The 15,477-nt window shown below is 47.7% G+C and overlaps 1 protein-coding gene across 8 annotated transcripts in view; it reads left to right on the top strand.

Moving 5' to 3' along the window:
* The first annotated feature begins 8,373 nt into the window (after nt 1-8,373).
* Nucleotides 8,374-15,477, top strand: part of PTPN7 (protein tyrosine phosphatase non-receptor type 7) — a 37,288-nt gene continuing 30,184 nt past the window's right edge. For 6 of the 8 annotated variants that reach the window (XR_009557929.1, XM_060277192.1, XM_060277193.1 and 3 more), the window contains exons 1-3: nt 8,374-9,001; nt 9,588-9,860; nt 11,124-11,405. The gene's annotated coding sequence lies outside the window, so the exon portion shown is untranslated. Of the gene's footprint in view, nt 9,002-9,587; nt 9,861-10,583; nt 11,406-15,477 lie in introns of all 8 variants that reach the window. The other 2 variants (XM_060277191.1, XM_060277190.1) reach the window with 2 other exon arrangements.

The raw sequence follows: 15,477 nt of genomic DNA, 5'->3' as shown, positions 1-15,477 counted from the left end.
TGCAAAATAAGATCATTTCCTCCACTCCGTTGTGCTGTTTATAAAACGGGAACACAGTCAAGGCTCAGAACGTAACATGAGGCTATTTAAAAACAAGCAAAGACTGCCATGGAAAGAGCAAGCCCAATGGTGAAGGAGCCCAAGGATGTGGTTGGGCATCCTTCGCTTTTGGCTTTTTCTGCAGGGTGATAGGAAACTGAAAGAGCTGCCTGCTGCTCTTGGGGAGGTGGGAGGGAGGGATGGAGCTTCTTGTGATTGGCCAGAGCAGGAGGAAGGAGGGGCCAGCTGGCTCCTGGATGGGAAGCTTGTTTGGAAAGGCTGGTTTCCAGGCATCCGTGGTTGCAGACAGTCCAGTACACAGGCTTTAAGTTTCCCTTTGAATTGGGTGTTGCTGCCAGCTTTAAGCCCTCATCTAGGCAGATCACAGCGCATAATGCGCACTCTTCTGCTGTGGCTAAGGCACAGGAAAGCAGCATGACCCAAGTGTTGTTAGAAAGACTGGACTAGCAGCAGCCATGGTTAGGGAGAAATGAGAATGGAGGAGAATAGGATCGTGTGGCCAGAGGAAGAATTGTTCTTCCATTGGGTTGGGAGACATAGTTGCCTGTGGGTCAGGAAAAATAAGGAAGAGCGAATTCTGCCCTGGGGGGTGCCACAGGCTCATTTCGCAAACTAGAGTGGAAGATGTTGAAGCCTTGGAGCTTCAACAACAATAGAGGGTGTAGTTTCAACTACAGTACAGTACAGTATATTTGCAACAAAAGCATTCCTGAATGCTTTGGCTTTGTTGTAAGTGATTTATGGAAAACCAGTTCACTTATCTTAGCTAGTTTAAAAGAAGGGCTTTGTATTTTGAGGGTAATGTTCCCTCTGCTCACTAGGCAGTACAATGCAATTTGCCTGAAGCAGACTCTCTTAACTAGTACAGCACTCGGAATCAGTCTCCAGTTTTTGCTCATATAAAGACCGCCACATTTCTCCTTATTGTCTAACCAGGACTCGGAGCCACATTTGTTTTGTTTAAATTGTGAGGCCGTTCTGAGTTTTCAGAAATCAGGACCAGCCTTCAAGCCTTCATCCCAGGATCTGGGTAACTTGATACCTGCAGCGCCTAGCAAAGACTAATTCAATCAGTCTGCAACCTCCATCTTTACTCTAAATCTAAATGCAGACCTCATGGCTACAACAGCCAGCTTAATTTTGAGCTGAATTGCTGAGAATCAAATAGTCAGACCATAGAAAACATACCGTAATTGGTAGAGAGGGCTCTGTGTGATGTTATTTTCCCTCTTCTCGTGGGAGGGAAAGGGCACATGTAACTTTCATTTCCCTCCCTTTCCCCTTTTTCTCTCTCTTCAACCACCCATAAGGGCAAACTTGCCCTGCTTGCTCTAGTCCTAGGCACATGCCGGAGACAGCTTTTACTGTAAATATAAGTATTTTACCTGTCCAGTTTTTGCTACTGCAGTAGCTGAAAATCAATGCAAGGCTACTGAGTAAGTACAGTGGTACCTCGGTTTATGAACACAATTGGTTCCGGAAGTCTGTTCATAAACTGAAGCGTTCATAAACTGAAGCGAACTTTCCCATTGAAAGTAATGGAAAGTGAATTAACCCGTTTTAGATGGGTCCGTGGCGTTCATAAACCGAAAATTTGTAAACCAAGATGTTTGTAAACCGAGGTTCCACTGACAAAACCGAGGTTCCACTGACAAATCCACTGACAATGCTACCATACAGTGGATTTGTAACTGGCTTACTGACCGAACCCAAAGGGTGCTCATCAATGGCTCCTCCTCATCCTGGAGAGTAGTGACTAGTGGGGTGCCACAGGGTTCTGTCTTGGGCCCAGTCTTATTCAACATCTTTATTATTGACTTGGATGATGGGCTTGAGGGCATCCTGAGCAAGTTTGCAGATGACACCAAATTGGGAGCGGTGGCTAATACCCCAGAGGAGAGGATCACACTTCAAAATGACCTTAACAGATTAGACAACTGGGCCAAAGCAAACAAGATAAATTTTAACAAGGAGAAATGTAAGGTACTACACTTGGGCAAAAAAAATGAAAGGCACAAATACAGGATGGGTGACACCTGGCTTGAGAGCAGTACATGTGAAAAGGACCTAGGAGTCTTGGTAGACCACAGACTTGACATGAGTCAGCAGTGTGATGCAGCAGCTAAAAAAGCCAATGCAATTCTGGGCTGCATCAATAGGAGTATAGCATCTAGATCTAGGGAAGTAATAGTACCACTGTATTCTGCTCTGGTCAGACCTCACCTGGACTACTGTGTCCAGTTCTGGGCACCACAGTTCAAGAAGGATACTGACAAGCTGGAACGTGTCCAGAAGAGGGCAACCAAAATGGTCAAAGGCCTGGAAATGATGCCTTATGAGGAACGGCTTAGGGAGCTGGGTATGTTTAGCCTGGAGAAGAGAAGGTTAAGGGGTGATATGATAGCCATGTTCAAATATATGAAAGGATGTCATATGGAGGAGGGAGAAAGATTGTTTTCTGCTGCTCCAGAGAAGCGGACACGGAGCAATGAATTCAAACTTCAAGAAAGAAGATTCCACCTAAACATTAGGAAGAACTTCCTGACAGTAAGAGCTGTTCGGCAGTGGAATTTGCTACTAAGGAGTGTGGTGGAGTCTCCTTCTTTGGAGGTCTTTAAGCAGAGGCTTGACAGCCATATGTCAAGAATGCTTTGATGGTGTTTCCTGCTTGGCAGGGGGTTGGACTGGATGGCCCTTGTGGTCTCTTCCAACTCTATGATTCTATGATTCACTGTAAATCATATTTTAAGCTTACTCTTCGGCCTGTTGCCCAATTTCTTTGTTAAGCAGGCTTAAAAAGCCAGTTTGCTTTGCTGCTAGGAGTGGGACCTTAAACTTTGTTTGTTCTGCACATGTAGGGGGCCTGGGGGGGATAAATTGCAATTAATATATTCTCCAGTCCACCTACACCTACCATAAGGTGTAGGGAGGAAAGAAAGGCAGCAAAGAGTTTCAATAATTACTGAAGTAATACACAGAATGATATGGAGAAACCTATTTGTGCTCTGATTCTTGGTCCCACTATTCTGGCAGCAGTTTGCTTTAGTTTGGGGGCATCTTCTAGCAAGAGAAGCTGGAAACAGGTGCACACTGGGTTGTTATGCAGATCAATGCCACCATCAGCCTATACTGATGTTTCAGCCGGGCTACAACTCTAAAACACAGACCAGGTTTTTGGATACAGATATGCCTATTCAATTGCTGCTAGCGTGGTGTAGTGGCTAAGAGCGGTAGACTCGTAATCTGGTGAACCGGTTCGCTTCCCCGCTCCTCCACATGCAGCTGCTGTGTGACCTTGGGCTAGTCACACTTCTCTGAAGTCTCTCAGCCTCACTCACCTCACAGAGTGTTTGTTGTGGGGGAGGAAGGGAAAGGAGATTGTTAGCCGCTTTGAGACTCCTTAAGGGAAGTGAAAGGCGGGATATCAAGTCCAACTCTTCTTTTTCTTCTTCTTCTGCTCCATTCTTCCGTTGGGGTGATCTTCTGCAGTCTGCAGTGCAGAGAAGGGAAATGGCAAGTTGAGTACTGTAGTTATAGAGCAGCTCACACAGAGGACGGAGTGGTGGCAGCACTGGAAATCCCACACCTTCTTGCATGTACTCTGGGCAGTGACTTCCTCTTGTATTGGTGCTAAATACTCAGCCCCAAAGACTGGAAACTCTTGTGTGGAGGTACCTGGGCTCCTAATATACTTTTGTCTTGTACGGCTTGCAACCAATCATGTGGAGTCACAACCTAACCTCAGGCTCAGCTCACTGCACTGCCTTAGACAAGCCCTTCTCTTTTAGCCTCAGGCCCTCATCAAAACTCTGAGATTGCTAACGCAGGCCTACCTTACAGGGTTGTTGTAAGGATTGCCAAGTTAATGTATGTGAAGCACTTTGAGCATAGAAGAAAGGTTATTGCAGAGCATGGGTGAGGACCCACTGGCCAGGGGGCAAACCGTGGCCCTCAAGGCCTTTCCACCTGGCCCTTGGGACTGTGCCCAGGCCACATTTCACACTGGCTCTGCTCCATGCCCTCCTGGAGTGCTTCTTGAGCTGGGATAATGTCTCTAGCTTGGCTGGAGGGAGTGATGTGTGTGTTGGAGTGGAGGATTTTAGGTTAGAAACCTAATTGCCTTGCCCATTTTTGCCTCTGGTCCCACCCACTACTGGCATGGCCTCTGGATTGTTAGAGTTCCCCAACCCAGTAGCAGAGAAGTACGATTATTAATGTGCATAAAATGAATGTGCATAACTACAGGGGGGGGAAAACACCTGGTCAGCGTAATTCTTTCCTGATGCATATGAGCATGCATGAAAAGGGGAAATTGTAGTGGACGCAAAATAAAACTTGCCCATCATCCCATACAGCTCCTGATTTTCAGTTTGCCGAACCAGCCCTGCACGAAATGGGAGCCAGTCTACCTGCCGTGCAGACCTGTCTTCAGTCACCATATGCAGGACTACATACTGCCTTCAGGGGAAGGGCTGCAGCTCATTGTCGGTGCAGATGCTCTGGGTGCAAAAGGTCCCTAGATCAATCCCTAGCATATTGTCTTAAACCCTGGAGAGTCACTGTGTCATGGGCTTCGCCTGCTGAACAGCAGCCTGAAGGGGGAGAAGGCGGCGTGACTCTATCTGTAGCTGATCAGCCTTCAAGGACACAGAGGAGGAGGAGGCACTGATGAGAACCAGCTGGCTTCAGCCTTCTTAAGAAGAGCTTCCAGCAGCAGTTAGATGCTGGTAACAATGCTTGTAGTTCCTGGTGCTTTCTTGCTGTTTCCTGCTTGTCTTGGATTCCCTAACTCCTGAACCATCTGGCCATGTAGATTGCTGCTCGCCTGGCCCTAGGACTGGAGCTGACTTTGGATGCTGACTTTGCCTCCAGGCAAGAACACCTCAGAGACTCTTCTGGCTGGCTGGCTGGCCTCCCACTCCGCTGCATGTTGTTACTCAGCACAAGACTACGACACACTGTCTGTCAAGTGTCAGCATTCCTGGACTAGATGGACCAGTTGTCTGCTTCGGCAAAAGGCAGTTTCCTGTGTTCCTAAAGTTTGGCTATCATGCAACAGATGGGTCCCCATCAGCTCCAAAGCTGCTTAACGGAGCGTTTCCTTGTACTTCTGCCTTGGACGCTGCCAGAAATGAGAGCAGGACAACGGAATGACAACTGAAGGACCTGTGGAAGCCAGAGTCTTGCAGGCAGAGCTGGACCTGAAATAGACCTCAAGCGCCGCCTCCACCCAGCAGCTGGAACAAGGCCTGGAAACGGGGGCTGCTGAGTCATCACATTTTCCAGAGAGCAGTGGAAGCCGCTGCAGGGAGTACGAGGGTAGGGGAGAGGGGGGCGGAGAGGCTGCGTAGCCCATTGTAATTGAAAACAGAGCAGGCAGCAGGCAGAGGCCGGTTGCCAAAGTGGGACCTTGCCAAAGGGGGACCTCCAGACCTCCGTCGCAGGGACTCTTCTGAGCTGCCAGAGAGGAAGCGGGCAGGGGGGAGAGAGCTCAACCTATCTAGCCTGCGCTGGAGAGAATGCCGTAAAGCAGGGTGGCTTCAGATCTTGTCAGACTACAACTCCCATCACCCTCAGCCAGTAGGGTCAACAGTCAGGGGTGATGGCAGATGCTGTTGTCCCACAACAAGTGGCAGGCACTACATTGACTACCGCTGCTCTGAAGAGAGAGAGAAGGAATGGTAGTGTGTGGAGAGGAAGAAAGACCTTCTCTGTACAGGCTCCGTATTTTGTGAAGATCGTGTAAACTTGCCTGAAATACCCCACGATTTGGTAGTTTAATGGGGCAGGAGTGGAGAACCTCAGGTCTAGGAGCCTCTATCCAGCCCTCAAGTCTCTCCCTAGGGCTGTGCCATGCCCCTCCTCAGGCCACACTCTGCTTCATGCCCTCCATTGCCTGACAGGATCATGTCCTTGAACTCTTGCTTGCCTGGATAGAAAGATGTCTGTGCGTAAACCTTTGATTTATGCTGAACAAAGGTAAGAGTCACATTTTTTGCCCCACTCACTCTTGCCTCTAGCCCCACCCACTACTGGCAGCATGTGGCCCCTAGAGGCTTCCCCATAAGAGAATGTGGCTCTTGGGCAGAAATAGGTTCCCTGCTCCTGCATTAGACAGGGCTTAACAACTGGAACGGTGTTGGGGGCAGGTATTCCCAGATAGGGGAGAGAAGTGATGCACCAGCTGAAATCCATTTCCACAAAACTCTCAAAGGTCCATCTTTGCACCTGGGCACACCTTTAAGCAATGAATATGACCCCCCTCCTGACCCCTGTCCCATGCCAGCATCGTGCCAGTGCGCATGACTTAGCAGGTCTCTGTAGCGTTTCTATAGCTTTTCAGCAGCATCGCTGCCAGGTCTTCTGTGCCAACACCTGGTGGCACAGTACACATGCCAAACGGGTTAGGCCAGTTTTCAGGAAGTTAGAGTGTACCGAATTAATCTGCCTTATAATGCCGTGACCTGCTTCTCGCAGCCTCAGCAATGGAGGAATCAAATTTCCCTTCAAGCTAAACAGCAGCTATGGTGGAGAATTTCATGCCAAAGTTCAACCTTGTTGCAGTTGGACTCCCTATGGGGTCTCTCTCTCTCTCTGCATCCTATGTTTCCTCCATATGTTGCTGGACTGCATCTCCCATCATACCTGAGCACTGGCCACACTGGGTGGGCTGGTGGAAGTTGGGGTCCAACAGCTTCTCGAAGGTCACAGATGATCCACACCTGTTTTAGACTATCCATCCTGAGATGTGTTTTCAGTACCAAACTATCTCACCTGCAAGTCACTCTTGGCTCCTTTTTCAGCCTCTATACAGGAAATATTCTGCCTTGCAGCCAGCCTGCTTTGTTTTGAGAAGCTAGACCAAAGGCTCTTGTCCTTAACCCCTTCTATTTACCATCCACCCACATACCGAATGACAACACTGAGGAACATTTATCCCCGCATCAAACTTTCTTAATCCTGTCCTGCCAACAAAATTCTCCTATGCTGGTCCTGGCTGACTACTACTTCTCGGTGTCAAAGGAGTCCAGATTGCCAAACACAGGAGCATTGTGGGAGGAATGTGGTGGGGTTGTGTGTTTTCTTCGAAATGGGCCTGGTGGGCAGAAACACACCCCAGCAAGGAGAGATGCTTTCTGAGCCCAGAGTCTGGGACTGCTTATTCCAAAAGTGAAACGGGAGCCCTCTTGGTGCGTGTAAAGTGTGATGATGGGTTTATTTGCTTTATTTGTGGCATCCTGGTTCATACCTGACAGAATGGAAGTTAAGCGACAAACTTTCCACCTTTCTGTATGCCGTATCCCATGCCGCGTGTCCTACTTGACAGAGGACAGTCCACTATTTAAAGGAGTCCTTTGCTCAAAGGGCTGTCTGGTCCAAGTGCAGTTTAAAGATGAAGAACGATAGGGGAGAGCAGGGGGCTTTAAGGCAGCTGATCCACAGTGAGCCCCTGTTGAACAGACTGACAGCGCAAGCCTACACATGCCTGCTTTGGGATAAGCCACATTTAACTCCATGGGGCTTACTCCTGGGTAAGTGGCCATGAGATTGCAGCCTGAGAAAGCACACAAGTCACCTTATCATGGTCTTCCTCATTATGGTGGGATGCATTTCTGTTTAAATTATAGTGACGAAATGCACAAATTGTATGCAAATCTGTGTCCACACTTGTCACCCTTTCTGGTGAAGCATTTCCTCTATTTTGGTAATGTTTGTGTGGCTGCTGTATCTGCTACAGGACCTTACGCCCTGTTCTGTTCCGCCCCCACCCCTCCAATACAGCAGCAGGCCTACGGCCTACCTGGAACCAAAGGAACCAGGCCAAATTCAAAGTGTTCCTACGGTATTAGTATATAAAGCCCTTAACAACTTGGGACCAGTTTACCTGCATACAGGTATGCGCCCTCTTGACTGCTTCAATCTGCAGAACTGGTGTTATTACAGGTGCCACATAATACCTATTCTGCATGTGGTAGAAATAAATATTTTAGTGTGGCAGCTCCCAAATTTTAGAACTCAGGCAAGGTGCCTTTGCTGTACTCTTTTTGACACCTGCTAAAAATATTCAGATGTGTAGAATCCTGATGTGTACTCTAATCTATTTTAAGTTTATTAAAGGTAAAGGGACCCCTGACAGTTAAGTCCAGTCGCGAACGACACTGGGGTTGTGACGCTCATCTCGCTTTACTGCCCGAGGGAGCCAACATTTGTCCGCAGGCAGTTTTTCCAGGTCATGTGGCCAGCATGACTAAGCCACTTCTGGCGAAACAGAGCAGAGCACAGAAACACCGTTTCTCTTCCCACCGGAGCGGTACCTATTTATCTACTTGCACTTTGACGTGCTTTCGAACTGCTAGGTTGGCAGGAGCTGGGACCAAGCAACAGAACGAGAGCTCACCCCATCGCGTGGATTCAAACCGCCAACCTTTCGATCAGCAAGCCCTAGGCTCAGTGGTTTAGACCATGTGAGGAGTAACAAGTAACCAAGGGGTTAACTGTGTACTGTGTAGCACCTGACCACTGAGGAAGATATCATGTTACAGAATGTGCTAGAAGTGTTTCTGTGTGTATCAGTTGGTTTCGTTTTTGCCTGGGAGACGGTCGCAAGATGTCTGCGCTCTCACCAGGTTGTTTGTTATTTTCTCTGTAGAATAAACTCCAGTAGTTATTAGAACACTTTGGACTCTGTGTGTTCTTAAGAGGCTTTTTATCCAACGGCTATACAAGCTTCCGCTGTGTGTGAGAAGAAGAAACCAAGATGGCTATGTACTAACACTCTATTACGCTGGATCAGGCACTGTGGCATCCAAGACATCTGTCATGAAGGATGCTACTAATTTCACCTTCATTGGCCTGAATTCAGGAAGTAAATATTTGCTAGAAGTTGCTGCTGTGGCAGGGCCTTACCAGATAGCAGCAGAGAATGTCAGTGACTGGACATGTGAGTATCCTAATGCACTTCTGCGGGTTTGTTCACACTGGAGCAAAATGTGGATTTGAACCAAGTTGACTCCCCATTAATATAGGGGTGTCCATATGGTGACCTCCCCATCCCAGCATGGATCTTTCAGCCTTTAAATGTGGGGTTTTCCCATCCTTGGAAACAGTGCCTCAGTTTAAATAGCCCCCCACCCCAGCCAGCGGATTGGCTGGCTGGAACTTTGACATGGCCAGGACCTCTGGTGCTGCTCGCTGCAATGGCGCCCGCCATGTTGCCTCGCCAGAAGTCCCCAGGCATAAATCCGGGGACATTAAAATCCAGGGACATTCTGGGGACAGATTTTGTCCAGGGACAAATTGGTGAATCTGGGGACTGTCCCCGGGAACCGGGGACGTCTGGGGGCCTATCCTAATCTCAGAGCCTCTTCCAGGACGATACCACAAGCACCACTGCTCTGACTATTGAACGTCAATGACAGCTCCTCTAGACCAACTCTCTCCCTGTTTGTTTTCCCCAATTCCAAAGCAGATGGCTCTGTAGTTTTAGCATCTAACTCACCCTCTCTTGCATTGTTTGTACACCACAGATCCTTGGGTTCCTCGGAAACTCTCCATAAAGGCAGAGAAGGGAAAACCTGCACTGTCTGTGTTCTGGACAAAGCCTCTCAGTAAGCCAGAGCGCTGCCAGCTGCAGCTGTGGCACCCAGGCAACAGCACCATGCTACAGCACCGTGCCTTGACCCAGTGGCAGGTCCAACATGTATTCCAGAGACTGTTCCCAGGGAGAAATTACTCCGTATCCCTCAACTGCATTGCTGGACCATATACGAGCAGCTCTGAGACCGTGGTGATGCCAATAGGTAGGTATGCACTTGTCCCAGGGCAAGAGAGTGTGGCAAGAACTTGCAGGACTTTTGTTTTCTTTTTATTGTGTTGGCAGTGGCAAAGTCTTAAAGACTGTGTACATGTCCCACCTTCTAATTTTCTCTGGATATAGTCTCAGAGGACAGGTATGGAAGCAGCCTCAGAGGCAATGCAATGCAACCAAACACATTTAGATTATCCATTGGTGAGATTGCTCACTGCTTTCCCTTTAGTATAAAGGCTTTCTTCAACATACCCTCGGCTCTATCATTCCCTGAGGGGTTCTGGTGAATCTTTCATTCCTCCAGGAGAAAATCCAGAACTCTTTTCATCATAGGGCACTCTCATGCATCAAGCTTTGTGCTTGTCTGTCCCTTTTTAGTTACAGAAATCTTCACAATTTTGTTCCTCTTTTCATGGAGTTAACTTCACTCTTCCTATCATTTATGTAAATCCCCCCCCCCTTGTTTGATGGGTCTGGTAGGCTACAATGTCCTACTGCCTTTAGCCTTCAAAGTCAGTTGCTCTTGGTCATTTGTTAAATTTTGCTCTTCACCCACCCCCTATATGGCAGTGGGGGAAGACCAGCTCTATAACTATTTGAAAGAGGACTTAATATCATACAGAGTGGGCAGAGAAATATGATGATAACAAAGCAACAGTATCACTGATTTTTCTTTTATAAAAGCCCCAATATTCAGTCATCCCTCTTCTTTCAGTATTAGTGTCCTGAGGATATCTCACCTATGTGCTCCCCAGTGAAGACACAGAAGCAATTTGCTTCTATTTCCCAGAACAGTTGGGACCAAAAGAAGAAGATGTGAAAAGAGAATGAGATACACTTACAAAACCCCAAAATATATATGTCTGCATGCAACAAACCTATAAATTATACTGCCCCTTAGAATTTATGAACATCTTGCTTATCTGAGACAAACTGTTCAGGATTTAAGATTCCGTTCTTCCCAACTAGGCCTCACCTTCTGTGCTAGGTCTGATCACCACAGCAACAACCGTGAGGTGAAGAACTACTCCCTTCTGTAACTCATGGACTTGAGAAGGTGGTGTAGGGAAATCTGTTGCAACCATTAGCCACCCTACGATGCGTCAGAATGTGTCTTGATGCGCTGAGGGCAGTGCCCCCCCCCGAAAAACACACCCAGGGCCACCACAGCCCATCCCATGCTATGCTGGATGTGTGCTTGTCACAGAGACAGCCAAGCTGTGACTGCTCAAGTTTTTGTGTTGTGTCTCTCCAGAGCCCACACAGGTGAAGAACCCACAGTGCCTGCCTGACAGCACAAGTATATTTCTGAACTGGACCACCCCTGAGGGTGATATTGAGTCTTATAAGCTGACAGCAAAGAAGTTTCCCCAAGGAAGCCAGCAGCAGCCTGTGCTTCCTTTGGCTGTTTCCAGGGCTGATGTCACTCTGACAGAACTGTCCTCAAACACTTCCTATCAAATCAGCGTTAGTGCTGTGGGCAGAAATGGCATCTCGGGCCCAGCCGTGACACTGCTCTGCAATACATCTGTGGAAGGTACGTGTCTTCCAGTCTCTCAGTTGCCACAAGTTGGAAGTGCCATAACTTAGTGGTTGAGCAATGGCTTTGGATACAGAAGGTCACAGGCAGTGGCAGCTGGTAGATCCTGGGTGCAGTAGAGTAACTAAAAGGTAAAGGGGCCCCTGACCATTAGGTCCAGTTGTGACCAACTCTGGGGTTGCGGCGCTCATCTCGCATTATTGGCCGCACACGGAAACACCATTTACCTTCCCGGTTGGAGTGGTACCTATTTATCTACTTGCACTTTGACGTGCTTTCGAACTGCTAGGTTGGCAGGAGCTGGGACCAAGCAACAGAACGAGAGCTCACCCCATCGCGTGGATTCAAACCGCCAACCTTTCGATCAGCAAGCCCTAGGCTCAGTGGTTTAGACCATGTGAGGAGTAACAAGTAACCAAGGGGTTAACTGTGTACTGTGTAGCACCTGACCACTGAGGAAGATATCATGTTACAGAATGTGCTAGAAGTGTTTCTGTGTGTATCAGTTGGTTTCGTTTTTGCCTGGGAGACGGTCGCAAGATGTCTGCGCTCTCACCAGGTTGTTTGTTATTTTCTCTGTAGAATAAACTCCAGTAGTTATTAGAACACTTTGGACTCTGTGTGTTCTTAAGAGGCTTTTTATCCAACGGCTATACAAGCTTCCGCTGTGTGTGAGAAGAAGAAGAACTCTGCTGTGTGTTTTACTGCTAGCCCGGGTCTACGGAGCAGAGGCGCTAGAGAAAGCGTGCCGGGCGGTAATTAGTGGCTCCTAATTGAGTCATAAACAACTCAAAGGAGTCCTATATTCGTCACAGGCGCCACCCTCGTCCCCTTTAAGTTCATTAGTGAATTTAATTTTTCAAATGGTTTTCAATAGTTGCTTTTAACTGTTTTTACTGATAATGTTATTCTTTTTGTAAACCTCTTTGAAGTTTCCCCCCAATCAAGCGGTGTATAAATTTAATAAAATAAATAAAAACAGGTGCCCCATGTTTACCATCCATCCATATCTTTAAAGGTCTATCTTTTTTTCCCCTGGGTGCTACATCCAGAACAGGATAGCTTTTATCCTTCTCAGACCACATGACAACTTGGATTAATTACTTTCTTCACAGCAACAGCCACTTCTGAAGAACAAAATGTTCTCATTGTGAAACTAATGGGATCCTTGGAGGCATTTTACATTTTAAAGTCTACTAACGGTCAAAAGTGTGCTGAGTAGGGTGTGGGAGAGACATGCCTTGCACACTATGGCTTTAAGGTACATTTGAAGCACACACCCACACACACCCCAAAGAATTCTGGGTACTGTAGTTCGTTACGGGTTGCTGGCAGTTGTAACTCTGTGAAAGGGGGAACTACAATGCCCAGAATTCTTCGAGGAAATGAATGTGCTTTGAAGGAATAGTGAGCACAGTGTACATAGCCCGAACTGAAACTGGGGACCCCAGCATTGGGGACATCTTCTTGGGGAAGCTGGATGCCTCTCTGTTCCTTCCTGCTGTTGTCCCCCAAAGTTCACTGCCTCTCCTGGCTCTGCAATGCGCACTTGGCGCGCACGGCTGCCTCCTGCCTCTCAGTTATGCACAAGGCCCAGCTAACAAGTCCCAGCTGGTCCTTGTGCAGTTGTGTGGGTGGCTTGCTTGGGCTCGTCCCAATCCTCTCTCTCAACATCCAGATCCCTGCCGAGAAAGGGAAGCAGCTTCCAAGAACTGCACTGGGGTGGGGAGTGGTTTGAACCTGCCTGCTTTAAACCATCACCCCCTAAACCATGTGCTGCTTCCAGGGGAAGCCATGTGTCTTTGCTTCCAAGCCCTCTACCTGAGCATGGAGAGGATCTTCTTCCTTCTCCTTCCTTCTTTCTTCCCTTTGCCTTTGCCCTGCCCCTTTCCAGAGCCAGCTCCCTAGCTTTGGGTTTGTATTGAGCCAGAGCTCATTAGAGAGAGAGAACATTTTAAAGCTATAGGAACATGAGAAGAGCCTGCTGGATCCGGTCAATGGCCCAACTCGTCTGGCATCCTGTTTTCGCAGTGGCCAGCCAAATGCCTGTGGGATGCTTGTCTGCTTGGCATAAGTGCAATTCCCAGCAACTGGGAAGCATGATGCCTCTGTGGAGGGAGGTCAAAGGCACCATACCTAGTAGCCATTGGTAAAGGTAAACGTAAAGGACCCCTGGATAGAGAAGTCCAGTCAAAGGCGACTATGGGGTGTGGCACTCATCTTGCTTCAGGCCAAGTGAGCCAGCGTTTGTCCACAGACAACAGCGTTTGTGGCCAGCATGACTAAACTGCTTCTGGGGCAATGGGACATCATTATGGGAGCTAGAGCGCACAGAAAGGCCGTTTACCTTCCTGCCACCTATTTATCTACTAGCACTGGCGTGCTTTCGAACTGCAAGGTTGGCATAAGCTGGGACAGAGCAGCGGGAGCTCACCCCGTCATGCGGATTCGAACCACTGACCTTCTGATTGGCAAGCCCAAGAGGCTCAGTGGTTTAGACCACAGTGCCACCCGCATCCCATGAGTAGCCACTGTCCTTGTCCTTCAGGAATTTGTCTAATCCTCTTTGAAATCCATCCAAGTTGGTGGCCATCACTGCCTCTTGTGGCAGAGAGTTCCATAATTTAACTGTGTGCTATGTACTTTGTTTTATTTTCCCTGAACCTTCCAACATTCAGCTTCACTAAGAGGAAAAAAACTTCTGTCTACTTTATCCATGCCATGCATAATTTTATTAACTTCGATCGTGCCACCTCTTACTTGCCATTTCTCTAAACCAGGGTTTCCCAAACTTGGTTCTCCAGCTGTTTTTGGACTACAGTTCCCATCATCCCTGACCACTGCTCCTGCTAGCTAGGGCTGATGGGAGTTGTAGTCCCAAAACAGCTGGAGACCCAAGTTTGAGAAACCCTGCTCTAAACTAAAAAAATACTTAAATGCTGGAACCTTTCCTCATGCTTCATCTCTTGGGTCCTTTTGGTTGCCCTTTTCTGAACCTTTCCCAGCTCTACAATACTATTTTTGAGGAGAGGCAACTTTGACAGCCTTCATTCACAGGCTACTATTTCTTGTCTCTCCCTTCCAACTTTTCAATGCCCTTCCCTAGTTCTTTCTCATCTCTTCTGCCTTTGTTTTTTGTCCACAGGACAGATGTGGCAGAAGATAGATTGGGACCTATTATGATGATGATGATTTATTACATTTATTACCCATTTATTACCCATAGCTGCCAAGTTATCCCTTTTTTAAAGGGATTTTCCCTTATGCTGAATAGGCTTCCTCGCGAGAAAAGGGAAAACTTGGCAGCTATGTTATTACCCAATTAAAAAAAACAACCCAGTTTAAAGCAAATTGCAATCACAAGAATAGGGTGGGGTCCACCCTATTCTTGTGATTGCAATTTGCTTTAAATAGGTCCACCCTATTCTTGTGATTGCAATTTGCTTTAAACTGGGTTTTTAAATGTTGGGTAATAAATCATCATCATCATCATCATCATAGGTCCCAATCTGTCCTAAAATACAGTGGTAGGGACATGGGTGGTGCTGTGGTCTAAACCACTGAGCCTCATGGGCTTGCTGATCAGAAGGTCGGCAGTTCGAATCCCCGTGACGGGGTGAGCTCCTGTTGTTTGGTCCCAGCTCCTGCCCACCTAGCAGTTCGAAAGCACGTCAAAGTGCAAGTAGATAAATAGGGACCGCTACAGCGGGAAGGTAAATGGCGATTCCGTGTGCTGCTCTGGTTCACAAGAAGCGGCTTTGTCATGCTGGCCACATGACCTGGAAGCTGTACACCAGCTCCCTCGGCCAGTAAAGCAAGATGAGCGCGCAACCCCAGAGTCGTCCGCGACTGGACCTAATGGTCAGGGGTAAATATACCTTTAAAATACAGTGGCACTTTGGTTCCCAAACTTAATCCGTTCCAGAGATCTGTTCCAAAACCAAAGCGTTCCAAACCCAAGGAGTGCTTTTCCATAGAAAGTAATGCAAAATGGATTAATCCATTCCAGACTTTTAAGAACAACCCATAAAACAGCAATTTAACATGAGTTTTACTATCTAACGAGACC

The sequence above is a fragment of the Zootoca vivipara genome, chromosome 7 (assembly GCF_963506605.1).
Source record: "Zootoca vivipara chromosome 7, rZooViv1.1, whole genome shotgun sequence".
Taxonomy (NCBI): Eukaryota; Metazoa; Chordata; class Lepidosauria; order Squamata; family Lacertidae; genus Zootoca; species Zootoca vivipara.
Note: the sequence above shows the minus strand (reverse complement) of the source record. Positions and strands in the feature narration are given on the sequence as shown.